We start from the raw sequence: 21,260 nt of genomic DNA, 5'->3' as shown, positions 1-21,260 counted from the left end.
GTTCATGCTCGGCAGTGTGCTCCTATGCTGGCCACAAAGTTGGTAAGGAGTTTCTGTGGCAGGGCGTACGATTCCTCCACCGGCCCTGTCGACAGCTGCTGTATGTTATTGGTGCGTTACGTTTCCCACACGTGCTCGATGGGCTTTAAGTCAGTAGACGGGCAAGCGAGTACATTCGCAAAATCCAGTGACGTTCACGGGCTCCTCCATCAGCATTCTTTGATGCGGCAGCACTTTGAACCTTTAAAAGTGAAGTCGGAGTCTAACGCACGCCTGAATAGGAGTATGTCGAGAAAGAGTACAGTATTAGCGTGTCGTGTTCAAGGGCTTCAAAGGCTTGCTGGCCAGTGCGCCAATCTTACCACTGGAACAAATTTTTAGGCTGCTTCTATTGCACAACAACTCAGTTGCTTCAATTCTTCTCTTTTTCTGTTTTCCCAAAGTCTACGTTTCATGTTCATACAATGCTGCGCTCAAAAGGTTCATTCCTAGAACGTTTTCACTCAAATAACAGACAAAGTTCGATACTAGCAGATTTCTTTCGGCCAGGAAAGCCCTATTTAGTTTTGCTGGTCCTTTTTTTGTGTTTTTCGTATGAATGAAAGAAAAGTTTTCCTGATCGTGGTGACAAAATTAAATTAATTTATTTATGTGTCGGGTTCCATGGAACCATGCGAGACAAAGTTACTTGGCTATGTAACGATCTCAGTGCGTAATTTGCAGGATGCAGATTACAAAATGTATATATGAAGGAATTAATGCAACACGAAAAACTTGGAAAAGAAATATGAGTAAATAACATATTGTGGAGAACATTGTCAACTACTGCGATGAATTCTGTACACAAGCCGAATGGCGTGGCCGAGCGGTTCTCGGCGCTACAGTCTGGAACCGCGCGCCCGGTACGGTCGCAGGTTAAAATCCTGCCTCGGGCTTGGATGTGTGTGATGTCCTTACGTTAGTTACGTTTAAGTCGATCTAAGTTCGAGGGGACTGATGAACTCAGCAGTTAGTCCCATAGTGCTCAGGGGCATTTGAACCATTTTTTCTTTTTTTTTGTGTACACAGTAGAAGAGGTGGAGCACAAGGAAACCTTCCAACACGCATAAGAATACTTGGGGTTAGCAGAAATTGAATTCCGAGACATCATACCAACGGTCTACACGAAATTTGAGAACTGACACTGCAGACAAGTTGGACAGCGCTTTAGTGAAGTCCTCGTAAGTTCGCTAAAATATAACGCCGTACAAGATACTAGAGTGCAAGTTGGCATGGTCTCCTGGTTTCAGAGACAGGGAGAAAATTCACATAACCGTCGCTGATGTCTGTGGAGTAAACTGACGTTGTGAACTTTGCTGTGGCGCCGCGATCTCGGTACGCTACCACAGGTTAGGTTAGTGTCGTTTAGCGTCCCGTCGACAACGAGGTCATTAGAGACGGAGCGCAAGCTCGGATTAGGGAAGGATGGGGAAGGAAATCGGCAGTGCCCTTTCAAAGGAACCGTTCCGGCATTTGCTTGAAACGATTTAGGGAAATCACGGAAAACTTAAATCAGGATGGCTGGAGACGGGATTGAACCGTCATCCTCCCGAATTCGCTACCACACTTTCTACACGAGATCTTGGTCGCGATACTATTCACCGTCCTAAGAATTGAAAACGTTCGACTTAAAACCTTACAGCAATTCATTCTGATACTTCTAGCCATTAATTTATTACTCCCGCGTCTCTTAAATTTAGCACACTCGTCTACGAAACTCAGCGTGGGAGTGAGAGTTCAGTCTGACACGTACTCCTGATTTTCAATAGACCGGTGGGGCAAAGGCGTGTGAAACAACGTAGCTCCAGCCCACCTCCCTCACTGTGCGGTAGGTCGCAAGGCTCAACAGCAGACGCAGAATATTTTATGTCGAGCTGCCACAACAGGCTGACAGTCGCAGGTAGGGGGCGCTCTCGGCCGCCAGAAAACAAATTAATCATTGTCACGTAATGGCGGCCCGTGCTATTGACGTGCGCCCGGCGCGGCGTGGGCGAAGCGCTCTCCGCCTGGAGGCGTATGCCAATTATGGTGATTGCACGCCGCTAGCTGCCAACACCCGATGCGGCGGCAGGCCTGGGCGCATTTTCTCGCCGAGATAAAGCAGGCACTCGTCGCGGTGTGTGTGCCGCCGGGAGACTTTTGAAAGCACCTCGCGGAATGACGGTCTCGGTTCGCGCGTTTGATGCAACGATCGCTGTTCAGTCGCGATAGGGTGGAAGCACAAGAGCCATAGGTAGCACCACCACCTCAGCAACGCCACCACCCCTTCTAAAGCATTTCTTACCAAACATACCAAGTATCGGTCAAGTGAAGGAAGACGAATTCCCGTGAGTGGATAATTTCAGTGTTCTTAGTGGTTCATTGCCATAACAGAACGCAGCATGTCATTCTCAATGGAGAGAAATCTTCCGAAGTAAGAGTGATTTCAGGTGTGCCGCAGGTGTGTGTCGTAGGCCCGTTGCTATTCACAATATACATAAACAACTTTGTGGATAACATCGGAAGTTCACTGAGGCTTTTCGCGGATGATGCTGTGGTATATCGATAGGTTGTAACAATGGAAAATTGTACTGGAATGCAAGAGGATCCGCAATGAATTGACGCATGGTGCAGGGAATGGCAATTGAATCTCAATGTAAAGTGTAATGTGCTGCGAGTACATAGAAAGAAAGATCCTTTATCATTTAGCTACAATATAGCAGGTCAGCAACTGGAACCAGTTAATTCCATAAATTATATGGGAGTAGGAATTAGGAGTGTTTTAAAATGGAATGATCATATAAAGTTGATCGTCGGTAAAGCAAATGCCAGACTGGGATTCATTGGAAGAATCCTAAGGAAATGCAATCCGAAATGAAAGGAAGTAGGTTACGGTACACTTGTTCGCCCACGGCTTGAATACAGCTCACCAGTGTGATATCCGTACCAGATAGGGTTGATAGAAGATATAGAGAAGATCCAACGGAGAGCAGCGCTTCGTTACAGCATCATTTAGTAAACGCGAAAGCGTTACGGTGATGATAGATAAACTGCAGTGGAAGGCTCTGCAGGAGAGACGCTCAGTAGCTCGCAACGGTCATTTGTTGAAGTTCCGAGAACGTACCTTCACTGAGGAGTCAAGCAGTATATTGCTCCCTCCTACGTATATCTCGCGAAGAGACCATGAGGATAAAATCGGAGAGATTAGAGCCCACACAGAGGCATACTGACAATCTTTCTTTCCATGAACAATACGAGACTGGAATGGAAGGGCGAATCGATAGAAGTACTCAAAGTACCCTCCGCCACACACCGTCAGGTGGCTTGCGGAGTTGAATGTAGATGTAGATGTAGATTGCTACGAATAGAAGCAAGCTTACATGAAAGGATTTAGTAATTCGATTTTACATCCATGGTGCACATTGGACAGTAATCAATTACTCATCAATGACAATATAGCAGTCGGAAACAGTTTTAAGTTTTACCTATTTTCACTTTCTCCTGACACCAGCGAAACATCGTTAACACGCTCCTAACTTACCACATTCTTATTTCTTTCTGGTTACTTTATGCTTAGGTATCCACATATTTTATTTTCATGATATAGAACATTTCATAACACATCTCTTTCCTATTTTGATCAATCGACTTCTTCTCCTTGGTTGATTCTCGTTCGTAAGCGAACATTTGCTTCTCATACAACTTGAAAAGACATATCTACGTGCACTCATCGCTCCTACATATCTGACGGTGGATAAATTTCGAAACGCGTCATATGACCCATGAAGGCATTCCTTGCCTGATGTTTGACTTTTACTATGTGACCCAGTCAGTCTAAAGAAGTACTGATTATTATAATAACGGTCTCTGGCTTAGTGCAAGGTTTTATGTCACATTTGTGTTATTGAAATGAAAACAATTTCAACAACTGGCAACAGGCCAAATTGGTCGAGGTTCTCTACTACTGTCTATTTCTGTACACATTGTTAAGTTTCTACAGAACATTCAATATTCGGATCCCACTAGCATTTGTTCTATATGGTATGACACTGCTCGTCACCAATTCCTCTACTGTGCCAACCTTTCCATCTCAGAGAAGCACTTGCAAGTATGTCCTCAATTATTTGTTGGATATATCCAATCTCTGTCTCCTTCCACAGTTTTTTCCTACTACAGCTCTCTCTAGTACCACGGATGTTGTCCCTGATGTGTTAACACATGTCCTATCATCCTCACCCTTCTTCTTGTCAGTGTTTTCCATTATTCCTTTCCTCGACTATTTTGCGGAGAGCCTCCTCAGTCCTTATCTACCCACTTCATTCTCAACTTTCTTCTCCAGCACCATAACTCAAATTCTCTGTTCCAGATCTCCTAGACCTTTTCCAGGTCTCGTCACATATGAGTGAACACCACACAAATCGGACGCTCGCCTATAGCGCTGGGCAAACCGTGGAGGACATTACCAGAGTTGATCGTAAGGAAAAATCCTTGCCAATGCTAGAAATCAAACCCTGTTCCTTGGCATGGTACCCATGTTCGCTGACACTTAGATGCGGAGCCGCTCAAGGTAGCTATCAATAAATTCATTAGCTCTGGTTGTTACATCACTGATTGCTATCATCAATTCCGAGGTGTTATGAGTGCACCTGTTTTAACTTCTTATGGAGCGTAAACAATTTTCGTTTTTTAAATTTTGTTTTCTTTTTTTCACTAGAGAAATGAGGATTAGGTATTTCAGATGGCTCTTCCTCGATTTTTCCGTTGAGCTTACAGCCAATACGTTGTTTGTTAAAGTCACGTCTTACGAATTCATTTGAACCATATGATTCCTCTATCATGTTAGTAGGCCGCTATCTTCTCGTACTACAAAGATCGTCACTCTAATGAATCTTCACTTAAATTCAGAGCAGATATAGAGAATTATAAATTAAAATGCGTAAAATCTCTACACATTCTGGTTAGGTTTCAGGTGCTGACTGAACAGGTAAGCCATCATATAGTGTGCTGCTGGGTGCTGCAATAAGACGATCATCTAATGCCATGTCCTGTAAGAAACGAAATAGGCTTGAGACTGATCACGATAACATTCTGTTTCCCGTGTTTCGAATTTATGTGTACGCAACCGGGGTGAATCCCCAATTGCACACCTGGGAAGTTAGCACATATACATAGTCATCTATGGAAATCACGACCTTATTCACTAATTTGCTACTTACACATAAACTGATCATCCAGATCATTATGACCACCTACCTAATATTTCCATCATCGGCACAGATAACAACGGGGACGTGTCGTGGCAGTGAAGCAATTAGGCCTTGGTTAGGACGCTGGAGACATTCGTCACCACATGTCCACACACAACCTAATGCTGTAAATTCCGGGGAGAAGGCCGATGGGCTTTTACGCCACGTGCAACCACATCACAGATCGATTGGGCTCAGGTGTGGTGAGCTGGGAGGCGAGCGCATGAATTACAACTAGCCACTTTGTTCCTCGAACTACACCAGCACACTCTTCACCTTGTAACAAGGCGGATTTTCTTTATGAAAAGTGCCACTGCCGTCGGGAAAATGATCGTCATGAAGGCGTGTACGTGATCTGCAACCAGTGTATCATACTCCTGGCTGTCACGCTGCCTGGCACGAGCTCCACTGGACCTATGGATGCCCACATGAATGTTTCCCAGAGAAAATTGAGCCTTCCCCAGCTTATTTGTCTCCGTCCAATAGTACAGATAACAAGGATCTGTTCCCATGGAAGACGACGGATGAGCGCCATTCTATCGGCGTGATGAAGATGGGATTTATCAGACCATGCAACGTTCTGCCTCTCCGTCAACACTCAGTGTTTATTTCAGATGTAGCTGCCGATGTCATGATGTTAGCATTGACACTTGCATTGATCGTCGGCTGCGGAGGCCCATCGTTTGGAGTGTTCGGTGCGCTGCCGGCCGAAGTGGCCATGCGGTTAAAGTCGCTGCAGTCTGGAACCTGGAGACCGCTACGGTCGCAGGTTCGAATCCTGCCCGGGCATGGATGTTTGTGATGTCCTTAAGTTAGTTAGGTTTAACTAGTTCTAAGTTCCAGGGGACTAATGACCTCAGCAGTTGAGTCCCATAGTGCTCAGAGCCATTTGAACCATTTTTGTTCGGTGCGCTGTGTGTTCGTATTCACTTGTACACCACCCAGCGTTAAGGTCTGATATTAGTTCCACCACAGTCCGCAACCTGTCCTGTCGTACCAGTCTGTCCAGCCCACGACGTCCGACATCTGCAGTGGTGGGTGGCTGCCCAACCCTGCGACGTCTTACGTGGTTTCACCTTGGTTTCGCCACCTGTTGAAGACACTCACCACAGCACTCCTCGAAAACAACAAGTAGTGCAGTTTCCGAAATGCAAGTGCTGAGCCTCCGTGCCACCACAAACTGTCCTCGGTCGAACTATGATAGATCGCGAGCCTTCTCCATGCTGCGCATGGACAGCACGCTCACTGATACTACATGCATCGCGTGTGTGCCTGATTTGGAGTCACTCCTCCCCAGGTGACGCTACTATCGCCTGGGCCGGTTTCAATCGACAGTATGTGGGTGGTCATAATGTTCTGGTTGATCAGTATATCAGATATGCAGGCCCTTATTTCCTTAAGTGGTGAGTTCAGTAATAGTGTTCTTTGTGATTATTTCTCTATTTATATTTTAGTCATATCGCCTTATAAACATCAGGACACTAGTTTACCTTTGTAACGGATCGCCTATAGCGTCATTAAAGTTTTATTTTCAATTCATGAGTACTTTCTTTACTGCTGAGATGTCAACGGTCTACCGGGATGTGGAATTTTATGTGTACCTATATGTACGAAAATGTCCGTCTACATTTACAACCACAAGACAGTTCTGCAGTTCACTTTTAAATGCCTCGCAGAAAGTTCTCCGAATCAGCTTCAGACTATTTCTCTACCGTTCCATCCTCCGACAAATGGCTCTGAGCACTACGGGACTTAACATCTTAGGTCATCAGTCCCCTAGAACTTAGAACTACTTAAACCTAACTAATCTAAGCACATCACACACATCCATGCCCGAAGCAGGATTCGAACCCGCGACCGTAGCAGCCACGCGGTTCCGGATCGAAGCGCCTAGAACCGCACGGTCACAGCGGTCGGCCATCCTCCGACAACTCATGGGTAAGTGACTTCTTAAATTTTTCCGTGTTCTGATTTTTATTTTGTTCCTGATGATCGTTTCTCCCCTTGTAGGTTGGCGGCAGTAAAATATTTTCGCATCCAAAGGCGAAAGTTGGCATTTGTTTACCCATGAAAACACCTTGCCGCAGCGCTGAACCCCTGTGTTTTAATGATTGACACCGAAACTCGATTATCATATCGACGAAACTCTCCCCACTATTTATCGATAGTATAAAACGAGCTGCCCTTCTTTGGATTTTCCGATATCCTCTATCAATCCTATTTTGTAAGGATCCTATACCATGCTGCAGTGCCACAGCAGAGGAAGAACCAGCGTAATGCAGGCAGTTTACTCAGTAGATCTGTTAACATCTGTATGTTCTGTTAATAAAACCGTCTTTGGTTTTCTTTCCTTACAGCTATGCGACCGTTCCAACCTGTAATTCATTGGTAATTGTCATTCCTAGGTATTTAGTTTAATTGACAGCCCTTAGGTTTGTACGATTTATCGTGTAACCGAAGTTCAACGACAATAGACGATCTTTTCGTACTCGTGTGGATGACACCACAGTTTTCCTTATCCAGAGTCAACTGTCACTTTTCACACCATACAGGCGTCGTGTTTAAGTCATTTTGCATTTGGTTGTGAACTTCTGATGTCTTAACTAGAGTGTAAACGACTCTGGCATCTGTAAAAAAACTAAGAGGGCTGCTCAGATTGCCTCCTAAATCGTTTATATAGATTAGGAACAGCAGAGGGTGTAAAACACTTCCTTCGAGAACGCCTCACATTATTTCCGTTTCACTCGGTGACTATTAAGTGCTGTGACCTTTATGACAGGAAACCGAGAAGCCAGCTGCATAAAAAACGTTATTGAATAGGCACGCAATATGAATACAAGTGTCTTACGAGGAATACTGCAGAGATCTGTCACTTTGGCGAGTCTTGCTGTACTGTAGGCGGCCAGTGCATCTATAGCAGCAACGAGCTCTCCGACAGCGATACAATAATAACAGAACGGCAGTCAAGAAGTGTCCGACTACGCCCGCTGAAGAAATGAAATATATTGCGGTATTCTTATAAGTTTTTCCTGTATTGAACTGTTCAAAGGAAACATGATTGTGCCAAGACAGGTTTTCTTATCGCGTTTGGAACGGAATTAATGTTGCTTGAGAAATGCCAGGGACTCAAGTGGCGCAAAATTGTATGGAATTCGGAAGTATATATCGTGTTTCTGTTAGAGCAGTTTGTGACTTGTGATTCATAACTTGACCCTTATCACAGGAAGTTATCGGTGTGCTTACGATTTAAAATTTAGTAATGAGCAGTCTCATTTTATTTGATTGTGAGGAATATTTATGTGAAAATGATGGACTATATACGAGTATTCTTTGGAAAGGCGGGAAGTTCCTAGGAAGTTGTAGTTTTAGCAGTCGTGCATAGGACTATTCCCTCAACTCTACCCCATGAACTCAGGTACTAGAGCCGGCCTGAGGGACCGAGCGGTTCTAGACGCTTGAGTCTGGAACCACGCCCTCGCTACGGTCACAGGTTCGAATCATGCCTCGGGCATGGATGTTTGTAATGTCCTTAGGTTAGTTAGGTTTAAGTAGTTCTAAGTTCTAGGGGACTGATGCCCTCAGATGTTAAGTCCCATAATGCTCAGAGCCATTTGAACCACTTTTTCAGGTACTAGAAGATGTCGTGGCTTATTAGCTATTAAAAAATAGTAGTGAGCAGGGGTTTAATTCAGACCCCTTTCTTGTGGTAAGTGATCTCGGTCGATGACAAAAACTTTGTGCATCCAGGTTCGAGTAACGGGTAGGTGGATCTCTCTCCAAAGGTATTTAAAATTCCACCCGATAGCAAATTCACCACACAATCCTCATATCTTCAAAGCATCTGCCCTTATCAACTCAGTACCTATAAGAGTACTCTATACTTACCTACACACACACACACACACACACACACACACACACGCACACGCACACACACACATACACACACTTTAACAAGAGAGATCAGACGTTCATTTCTGCTACAGAACACAATCTCCGCCAGACACATATAGAAATGCGCTTCGTATCAGTGTTAGCAATTTACTGTCCATCTGCCTTTGTCTACTGAGCGTGGGAGAAATGAAGTACCCGCTCCCATTTTATATTAATCTCATGATACGAATGTGTGTGAATTCCTAAGGGACCAAACTGTTGAGGTCATCGGTCCCTAATCACAGCTTAAACTAACTTATCCTAAGAACAGCTCACACACCCATGCCCGTGAGAGGGCTTTAACCTCCGGCGGGACAAATTGTTTAAACCGTGACATTGCGCCTCAAACCGCGCTGCCACGCCGCACGGCTCTCATGACACCCAAGCGCGAAGATGGCTGTTGAATTCCCATACAGTCAGCTTCAAAGACCGGTGTTCTAAATTTTTCCATTAGATTTCGCATGCAAAACGTTACCTTTTGCAGTGGATCTCATGTTAATTTCCTGACGTTCTCCGTTCCACTTTCGTGTTTAAGGTAACCACCTCTCACAATCCTAGCAGAGGATCTCTGAATTCCTATAGTCACTCCTGCTGTGCGTAACTAGTAACTCTCCTAGAGGCCGACATGCACTCTAGAATTGATGGCACTAGCTCTATACTCATTCACTGTATTTTTCCTCACAACTCCTCGAGATCTCCAAGACTTCCAACAGCCTTCCTTGAAATTGAGATCGTACATTCATGACATTAGCTTCCCTGAACCTTATTAGTTAAGTAGTTGCATGTTCCATACATACTTACAAAGATTTTTTGTATGTAAATGATGTAGAATGAATGAGGTTTTTGGGACAATATAGATAATTAGCCAGAGTGGCTGGCCACTTACAAGTTCCTAATACTCACAATGGCGTAAATTTACCATAAGTGAACATATTACTATCCATCACTACTCTTGTAATTACATTTAAGCTTGCGTTCCTTACAGGTCACAAGTTCTTATTCGACTACGGAATAAAGGAAGTTGCCCAGAATAAATGATTTTAGAGAGATTTGATTCCATGGGTCATAATTCTGGCCCACGATCGTGGTGTAATCCAGGACAGAAAGGTCCGCATCATTTGTAATATAATCTTTATTATAATGCAGATCTAGCATTTACTGAGTATACGTGACTAGCTATAATGCACCGATGACAGCTGCATTTTTAACTAAAATTTAGATCTGCAGTAAAATGCAGATTATATTACGACCGATGATGAACTTCTTCCTGCCCTAAATGATTGTAGATCCATTTAAAACTTGCTTTACTATTATTTAGACAATTGTTATTGGACAACTGACCAAAATATCTGTTGATGCTTGCTGAATTCCTTTCGAAGCCACTGACACGTTGAATGATAAGTAGTAAAGGTAAGGTTTTCTTGTAGTAGTGTAGGTATGGACTTTACTGTTCATCTCAACTTTTGTCGGATGTTTTATGATGTACTTCATTAGCGAATATGTATATTGTGAATGGGCAGTTACAGTGCAAAACTACTCGAACTGGTAACTGTACGGTGTTTGCGAGTGAACACAACATATTATTCTTACTGCTCCCTTTTGTGCAATGTCTACTTTCTTTCTAAGTACTGAGTTACCGAAGTAAATTATACCAATATTCATGGCTGGGTGGAAATACAGTAAATATACGAGGAGTCTCAATCGTTTGATTCCAAGATTAGCAGCTATAAATTGCTAACCATAATTCTTTGAGCTGTTTAATGATCGAGTTTTCATCACTATTTCCTATTAAAAACTTGGACCATTCTACTCTGTCTGCCTACAAATGTTCACGTGCTACGCCAGTTGTTACTGTGTTTGTCTATAAAAACAATGCCTCTTTTGTTAGAATTAAAGGATAGTTCATTTCAAGAGAATCACTTAGTTATTGTTTTAAAATGTATTTAATAAGTTCTCTTGTTGCTTTCTGTCTAACATGATTCATTATGGCATTACTACGGTAAGCCAAAAGCAATAACTCTGCTTGATCAATGGTAAATGAATGGTCATTCATATATATACGGATTAGGAGTGGGCTCAAAATGGAACCCTGTGAGGAAAACACATTGTATTGTGTTTCTTTGGCAAGCCCCCCGGATAATAACAGACTCCTCGATTTAATACAACGCTATCACCGAATAATAACAGTCTGAGGTAAGCCACTGTGCGTTCGACCCCGGAAATTACAAATATTGCTCAATTATCAGCACAGTGAAACTGCCGTATTAAAATCACCCACTCTTGATCAAGAAAGGTGTGCTTAATGAAACTCCAAACAGAAGCGTCCTTGTTCCGCAGGTCTTACCTTTGTCCCTGTACGATAGTGCACAAATGACAACGCAGTTGTACGGTTTAAGAGAATCTACAGATTTTTTTAGCTTTTGAAGCCCTGTATCTGATGAACACTACGGCGGCAGAAAAATTGGTTTCTGCTTCTTTCACAGGAATTCGCATTGGTTAGCCTCACTTGCAGGTAATAACATCCCTCCGCACAGTGATGGTTGATGTGGTTGGCAGAAGTGCCAACACCGTGTTACTAGAGGAGGCCGAAATGCACGCGTTTTAGCTCAGGCAGGCTGGCGTGAGGTCTTGAACAGGACAAGGAAATTAGAGTTTAGAAAAACGGACGTAGCTGGTGGATTACTTAACTTTAATCCATTAATGATGAACGTTACTCCTGACGGTACATGATTCACAATATCAATAGTAACTGAATATGGCGCCTTGCTAGGTCGTAGCAAATGATGTGGCTGAAGGCTATGCTAAAGTATCGTCTCGGCAAATGAGAGCGTATTTTGTCAGTGAACCATCGCTAGCAAAGTCGATTGTACAACTGGGGCGAGTGCTAGGAAGTCTCTCTAGACCTGCCGTGTGGTGGCGCTCGGTCTGCAAACACTGATAGTGGCGACACGCGGGTCCCACGTATTCTACCGGACCGCGGCCGATTTAAAGGCTACCACCTAGCAAGTGTGGTGTCTGGCGGTGACACCACATTCCTCCCCCGCAAATCCGCGTACGGTTGTAGTATAAGGCTTCCGCCCGGCGTGGGGAGGACCCCATGTTGACGTATGCGACGAGGTGGGGAGCCTTACAACAGGCGAGGCTGTGCTACCAGCACCCTGCCATTCGGACCGCGTGGAGCTAGGAAACGCCTGAAAACCAGCTCCAGGGTGCACGCCAACATGCGGTGTACGCACCCGTAGAGAGACAGGAGGGGCCGAAGGGTCGACCTCCATCGGGCCGGGGCACCCGACGGGCGAAGACGACACCTGGTCCGGAGCGGGCAAGAGTTCCATGTCGGAGGACAACTGGTCCCGGGAAGCGATCGGCGGCGCGTGACCCCGGGAGTCGCCCGGCGACAGGAGCGAAGCGTCCACTGCGGGCGTCGCCGGCGGGAGAACGGGCGGCGGAGGCGGCGCGTCGCCATGGGGCAAAATGGAAGGCAGCGTCGGTAACACCTGGGGCTGAGGCGAACCAGTAGATGGGTACCCAGGGCGCTGACCGGACGGCACCGTCGCTGAAAGCAGACGGGGAGCGGCAGATCCCGTGCGACGACAGAGGCGCAGCTAATTGAGATGCCGACGCACCTCACCAGAGGCCCCCAAAACCAGATACATAGCGCGGCCGAGACAGCGAAGAATGCGCCCTTCGAGTCTACGCCGTGAACCTTCATAGTGGCGATAGTAGAAAACGTCGCCTGGAGCAAAAGCAGGTGTCTGCCGCTGCACAGGAACCTGATGCGACGGATTTAGCAAAGGTTCGATGATGGCGACCGTGAAGCAACTCAGACGGTAAGCGACCATCTCGGGGTGAGAGCGATACGAGGAGAAAAAGAGCAATAACGCGTCCTCCCGAGAATGCAACTCTTTCAACTTCAACATCTGTGACTTGAAAGTCTGACCAATCGTTCAGCAGCACCGTTTGACTGTGGCGAAAACGGCGTGGACGTCAGGATGTTGAATACCATTGGCCTTGCAGAATGACTAAAATTCTGCGGACATGAATTCTGGGCCATTGTCGGAAACAATAGTCTGTGGAAGACCTTCAATCCAAAAGATAGCAGATAACGCTTGGATGGTGGCAGATGACGTCGTGAAAAACATCCGAACAACAAAAGGAAAATTACTGAATGAATCTACCACAACCAACCATCGAGCATTCCAGAATGGACGAGAAAAATCGATGTGTAAGCGTTGCGAAGGGGAATTGGCTTTCGGCCATGCAAAGAATTTCCGCGGTGGTGCTGATTGTTGTTCGGCACACACCATGCAAGAAGAGCACGTATTCGTAATCGCGACATTGATTCCGAACCAAGTACAGTGCTGACGAGCAAGTTGTTTCGTTCTCACTATACCCCAATGTCCTTGGTGGAGAAGCTGTAAGACAGAGGACTGTAACGAACATGGGACCACGACCCTGGACTGATCATTATCAGAACGCAACAACAAAACACCACGTCGAACGAAAAGTCTCTCCTTGTGAGCAAAAAATCGGCGAACCAACGCGTCCCCGATCCGTGACTTTGACAATGGCCATTGTGTAGCAAGAAAACGCAGAACGGTAGCAAGGACAGGGTCGGCAGCTGTGGCTGTAGCTACACGACGAAAATCAATCGGAAACGATTCGACCACATTATCGGTTTCCGCATCAATGAACATGCAATCAAGTTTGGAGGAATCGAATGCCCTATCCTCAGCAACAGGCAAGCAGGACAACGCATCGGTGTTGTCGTGCTTAGCAGTGGACCGATACAAGATATCGTAGCGGTACTGCGAGAGGAAAATAGACCAGCGAATGAATGTCTGCACTGTACGTGGAGGTGCAGGCTTGGTCGGATGAAAAAGCCATGTCAAAGGTTTGTGGTCTGTGATTATGGTAAAATGACGACCATACAAGAAATCATGAAACTTTGTAACACCAAATACGAGAGCCAATGCTTCTTTCTCGATCTGTGAATAATTTCTTTGCGCAGACGAGAGCAATTTGGACGCAAAGGCAATAGGGCGATCATGCGATCCATCTTTGTGCGCAAGCATAGCACCGATCCCGAAATCCGATAAATCCACCATCAACAAAAGGGGCTTCTGGGGATCGAATGGCGTAAGGCAAGAATTGGAAAGCAACGCCGAATTCAACTGGCGAAAGGCGCGTTCGCATTCCTTCGTCCAGACGAACAGAACACCTTTACGGCGTAAGGGATGAAGCGGAGCTGAAAAGGAAGAGGCGTGTGGAACAAATCGGTGATAATAGTAGATTTTTTCCCAACACACTCTATAGCTGTTTCAAATTCTGCGGCGAAGGCAAGTCTTGTATGCCATGGAGGTGCTCGGGACTGGGATGTGTGCCTTGGGCATTGAGTATATGTCCCAGGTATGGCAAGTCACGAGCAAAAAACACACATTTGTCCTTCTGCAAGCGAAGACCATTTTGTCGCAAGACCTGAAATAATGTTCTGAGATTGGCTAAATGTTCTTCTTCCGTCTTTACGGAGATCACAATATCGTCCAGATAGTTTACTGCAGTGGGGACCGACGCACAAACAGTTTGTAGATGTTGCTGAAACAATGCAGGGGCGGATGCATACCCGAATGGCAGTCGTTTGAATCTATACAAACCAAGATGCGTGTTAACCACCAAAACGTGCAAGGGATTCTTCGTCCACCGGTATTTGCTAGTACGCATCTGCGAGGTCCAACTTCGAAAAATATTTACCCGAGCACAGTTTGTCAAAAAGATCTTCCGGGCGGGGTAAAGGAAAAGTTGCAATCACTAGTTGTGGATTGACTGTTGCCTTAAAGTCCACACAAAGTCTCAATTTTCCCAAAGGTTTTGGCAAAATTATTAAGGGTGATGCCCAGAGAGAAGCCTGCACACGCTCAACTACACCTTGTGATTCTAAATCGTGTAATGTTCTTGCGACCTCATCACGCAATGCGTGGGAACATAGCGCGCTCTGAAAAATTTCGGTTGCGCGTTTACTTTCAGTTCAAAATGTGCTTTATAGTTCTTAGCGCAACCGAGGCCCGGTGCAAAAAGGTCTGCAAATTCTTCACATAGACGAGAAACACTGTCTGAAGGCACAGTCTGGTTCACTGATAGGACCTGATTTACTATAAACAAGTTAAACAACTGAAATAAATCGAAACCAAACAAGTTCACTGCAGAAGAAGAATGAAGGACGTAAAATGACACAAGTTTTGTTTGTCCTTTGTATGTTACAAGAAGGCTGCACTGTCCTAACACAGGGATCTCTTGACCTGAATAGCTAGTTAACTTAACATTTGCAGCACACAACGGAGGTGTGCCCAGCAGTTTGTAAGTGTCTTGATTGATCAGTGAAACTCCAGCCCTGGTATTGAGCTGGAATGGTATCACCTTGCCGTTAATGTCCATGTCCACAAAAAGTTTATTGTCCTGCTGACGACAAGAGCGACTGTCTCGTGCAACATGAACTGACACTGATACAAAATCACTTGCGACTTGATGGGAGTTCTGGCGATGTCGACACACACTATTTGTGGGACAAACACAGTCACTGTTAGAGAGAGTAGCACTGGGCGCAGTGGAATGAACTACATGAATTTCCATGTGCGAAGTTTCGTGAGCCTGAGTATCCTTGGTTCGGTTCCGATTCCGGTGTGATGCAAAGGGCCTGGAATGGTTTTGAACTTCCGATCTGAGCTAACTCTGGCAGACACTCTGAACATGTCCTTTTTTACTACAATAAAAGCAAATAGCTTGGCGTGACAGGCAGTTCTCACGTGAATGTCTAGTAGCGCACCACGGGCATGATTTGGGCACTGCATTTGCTTGCCGGCGTGGCACACGTGGCTGAGAGCCTGGCAGCAGCGGCGCGGCCAGGCGCGAGGGCTGTTTACTGCTCTGTGCAGCTCGCCCGGCGGGCCGGTTAACCTGACACACTACTGGCGAAGTTTCAAAAGATTCCTGAGCAAAATCAAGTGTGTCCTGCCGATCCAATATGTTCATCACTTGTTGAAGGGAGGTATTGACTAGTTTCAAAATCTGTTACCTTATACAAATATCAGAAACATTCTGTGCAATTGCATCGCGCACCATAGTATCCGAATAAGGAAACCCACATTGACACTCAAAAGCACAATCCCTAGTAAGGCCTTGCAAGGTTGCAACCTACTCCCAATTATTCTGACCTGCCATACCTTTTGTACGAAAGATGGTATAGCGTTTCACAACTACATTGACAGATTCTTTGAAATATGCATCTAATGCAGACAAAATTTCTTTGTAGGACAGAATTGCTACGTCACATCGGGGAAATAATTTGACTATCACACGGTACGTTTGTACACCGACCGATGATAAGAGATAAGGTTGCCGCTCGTTACCTTGAATTCTGTAGGCGGCGAGGTGGAATCCAAATTGGCGTGACCACTCCGTCCCGCTTTCCAGTGCAGCATCAAAAGGTCGAAAAGTTGGTGCAACTGCGTGTTGTGGCTGCGTTAGCGGTGGAACGGCGGCTGCCGCATCGTTTTGCATTGCACGTTGACCCTGGACGAGCTGTCCAAGGGCATCCAGTAATGCCTGCATCTGCTGATTCTGTAAGCGATAAAATTCGGACAGTACATCTGGAGGTTGTGGCGAAGCCATTTCACAAGTAAATCAGGGCAGTTTAGGGAAGAACGCGGTTTTGCCTCGTCGCCAATGTTGTGGTTGGCAGAAGTGCCAACACCGTGTTACTAGAGGAGGCCGAAATGCACGTGTTTTAGCTCACACAGGCTGGCGTGAGGTACGGAACAGGACAAGGAAATTAGAATTTAGAAAAACGGACGTAGCTGGTGGAATACTTAACTTTAATCCATTACTGATGAACGTCGCTCTTGACGGTACATGATTCACAATATCAATAGTAACTGAATATGGCGCCTTGCTAGGTCGTAGCAAATGATGTGGCTGAAGGCTATGCTAAACTATCGTCTCGGCAAATGAGAGAGTATTTTGTCAGTAAACCATCGCTAGCAAAGTCGGTTGTACAATGGGGCGAGTGCTAGGAAGTCTCTCTAGACCTGCTGTGTGGCGGGGCTCGGTCTGCAATCACTGATAGTGGCGACACGCGGGTCCGACCTATACTACCGGACCGCGGCCGATTTAAAGGCTACCACCTAGCAAGTGTGGTGTCTGGCGGTGACACCACAATGGTAGCTTAATTATGGAATTCCAGTAACAGCCAAAGTCCTCGAAACGTTCGGAGACTTGCTGGAAGTTTGAGCTAGCTCTGAATCTTCATTAAAATACGAGTATATGCTACGTCCTGTAAGCTTCTCGGAGAGCCACGCGATGCTTAGATTTCGGAGAAAATCTAGTCCATCCCCTGAAACTACCATCAACAGCAGAATCCCTGCTCTTGATCGGTTCACAACGACAAGTTGAAACTCTAAGGGTGCCTAGGTCTTTCAGAATGAGTAAGGCTGGAAGGCGAAGGGAAAAGAGGTATCAGACGGGAATGTAGTCTGTCGTCTCTACCGTTCAATCCATACATTGAAGCTGTGAGGATCTGAATAAAACAAAGGTTCAAAAGAGAGCTTAGATTCAGGGAGATTAGAAATCAGTGATGAAATTTGCTGATGACATTCCTATCCTCTTTAGAACGCAGAACCACTGACCTTTTCCGGCCGTTGTGGCCGTGCGGTTCTAGGCGCTACAGTCTGGAACCAAGCGACCGCTGCGGACGCAGGTTAGAATCCTGCCTCAGGCATGGATGTGTGTGATGTCCGTATTATTATTATTATTATTATTGTAGTAATTAGTTCTAAGTTTTAGACGACTGATGACCTCATAAGTTAAGTCGCATAGTGCTCAGAGCCAACCACTGATATTTTGAACAGAATGATCGTTCTATTGAGCCCACACTACTGTATAAGAATAGTTCGAAGAAAGACGAAAGTAACTGATATAGCAAAAATAAAATTAGCGGTAAAAGGAACATCAAATTTGGATACCTCGAATAGGACAAAGTGATGGAAATTCTGGTGGTTTGGAAATAGGTTTTGGGAGCAGAGTAGCACAGGGAAGAGGTTATTCCAGGCCGAAAGAAAGCTAGTGTCGAACATTGCTCTTAATTTGAGGAAAGAAATGAAGGACGTGCGTTTGGAGAGCAACAGTGGAAAAAAAATTCCTGACTTTTGGAAAACCGGAAATGAATCGTACCGTTTGAAATACGGTACTATGAAAGATTTTGACAATTATGTGGCCTGATAAGAAATAAAGAGCTCCTCAGCAGAATCAACCAAGAGAGGAAAGCGTCGAAATTATTCAGGAGATACTGAAGGCCCATGATGATATGGCATGGACTTAGGCATTCAGGAATTTCTTTCATGATACTTGAGGAAGCTGTAGAGGGTAAGAACTGTAAGGGAAGACAGAATACACATAACAAGTAATGTTGAACGACCGGCGAAAATTCTACTCTGGGAGGAAGACGTTGGCAAATTAGGGGATTTCGTCTCAGACCGCATCACACCTATGGCGAACCCCCTCTCCCATCCCCTTCTCCAACAAAAGGTAAGGAAGGCAAGTCCATTCTTAATAAATACACATAAACGTATTGTCTAGAATGAAACTATGATCGTAAATGTACTATTATTATTATTATTGTTGTTCAAATGGTTCAAATGACTCTGAGCACTATGGGACTCAACTGCTGAGGTCATTAGTCCCCTAGAACTTAGAACTAGTTAAACCTAACCAACCTAAGGACATCACACACATCCATGCCCGAGGCAGGATTCGAACCTGCGACCGTAGCGGTCTCGCGGTTCCAGACTGCAGCGCCAGAACCGCGCGGCCACTTCGGCCGGCTATTATTGTTGTATTTTATCTTCTGCACCAAAAGCAAAGCCAGCTGTAAAGAGCGTAAGGATGCCTGATTGTACGTAAGAGAGAACCTGAATGATATAATAACACAAACAAATGGAAACCAAATGTATAAACTGTCTCACACAAACCAATGTGTGAAATATGTATTTAACAGTTTACAAAATCTAAAGAGTAAAAATACTTCGGTCGCATCTAGACGATACTGTTCCATGCACACATGTTTCCGACATTTAACGGTGATATGATAAGGTTCCTTGGTAATGAGAAATGTCAAGGACGCCACGATGTCTCCGACAGACATCGGTAGCTGCTTCTTCAGCTTGCTCATTTCTTCGGATTAGGGAGTGCGCCCGTTATCGGCAGAATACGACCTTCTTTTCTTGTCGTGGCAGCACCACGCAGCTAAAGGTGACTTGGAACGTATTCTCCGCTACGTTCGTCTGATATTTGCAAGGAGAGTGCTATGGGATTCTGAGAAGATAAGAAATTTCATCTCGGTATGAGCATCTTCTAGGGTGCATAACCAGTTGCGTAGAGCGCAGCACTAATGCAATGCCGAGGATCCATAGAGAGAGAGAGAGAGAGAGAGAGAGAGGGAGAGAGGGTGAGAGGGAGAGAGGAGAGAGGGAGAGTATAGCACTCAGTGGAACGTCACGGTTTCCATCCATACCTCTATCCCATAACACTGTTGGAGAGTTCAAATAACGCGATATGATGCGGAGACATAAATACTTCATTTGGTATATCATCCTTATTATCTGATATGAAATAATTGTAAGCACTTTTAAAAGTCGAAGAGTGTATTTTTGTATGAGTGCAGTCGTATTATTTATATTCTGGAGCACGAGATATTTACCAGACCTCTTCAGGATACAACGATGTAATAACATTACATTCTATCGATTTAGTTGGATTTCTAAAAAAAAGTTTGTCTTCATTTAATATACAAATAATAAGAAAATACCTTCCAGAGAGCTAAGAATATAATTTAATTCGTGTTATTTTCTGGTCACCTATAGCCATTGAACAATTTAAAAGTTTCTGAACAGGTGAACTGAGTATCAGCAAATATATACATTGAAGAGCATGCGATAAATGTTGCATATTAATGGCACGATGCTTGAAGAATATTCTTGTCTTTATTTGGAAGAAGGTGGATTACAGAAGGCAGTTTCTTTTCTAGCTGAACAGGAATATGGCTACTTTTCCGAAAATATTTCAGACATCAAACGCCTTTGGTAAGTGGTATATTAGAGACACCATCGTCCATTGTTATCATCAGCATGCTATTGCAAACAATAGATTAATAGCACAACTGATGCAACATACATCGTCTAAATATGAATAACTGAGTATAGCTGGACATTCACACACTAAGTTCCACTCTCTGTCTGTTCAAGGTTACCTGCCGAAATAGTAATGAACCTATCGACATCCATCTACATCTACAGAACTAGTCTGCAGTTCATATTTAAGTGCCCGGCAAAGGGTTCATCACACTATCTCCAAACTATGTCTGTAGTGTCCCACACTCTAACAGCATGTTGGCGAATAAACACCTAAATCGCTACATACGAGCTATGACTACTCTTATTTTGTTACGACGATAGTTTCGCGTATGCAATTTTTCGTCAATGGAATATTTTCTCTTCAGAAGAGAAAGTTAATGATTGAAATTTCGTAAAAATATTTCGCCGCAACGAAAAATGAATCAGATGAATTTGACGCATATGTTGTGGCGATAGGTATTCCAATTTTTGCAAGTATCTGGGATGTTCAATCTGATCTGTTATTATGCACAAAGACATTAGTGTCACGATCAGTGAAATTGATTTTACTTAAAATTATAAGATGCATTACGTAATAGCTCATAGGCGTCGCAAACGAATCTCACAATTTTATAAAAATTCGCAAAATATCATTGTGATAGGTTTGTTGGATGAAAGCTCACACTTCTTCAAATACGGGCTAAGAAAGTTTGCACTTCAAAAGCTTTGGGACAAATGTTGGCAACAGTGTCAGTGTACATAATCTCTGTGACCCGTTACTTCCTGCGACGTCAGTCATTACCCTTCGAGAGCTCAAAGGAAACACAAGTATGCTTGTACACAATGATACGTATACGTAAAAAGAGCACTTTTGAAAAGAGGCACTTAGTATTATTTTACCACG

This window comes from Schistocerca serialis, chromosome 7, assembly GCF_023864345.2.
Source record: "Schistocerca serialis cubense isolate TAMUIC-IGC-003099 chromosome 7, iqSchSeri2.2, whole genome shotgun sequence".
NCBI lineage: Eukaryota > Metazoa > Arthropoda > Insecta > Orthoptera > Acrididae > Schistocerca > Schistocerca serialis.
The sequence above is the reverse complement of the archived record's forward strand: the minus strand, read 5'-3'. Positions refer to the sequence as shown.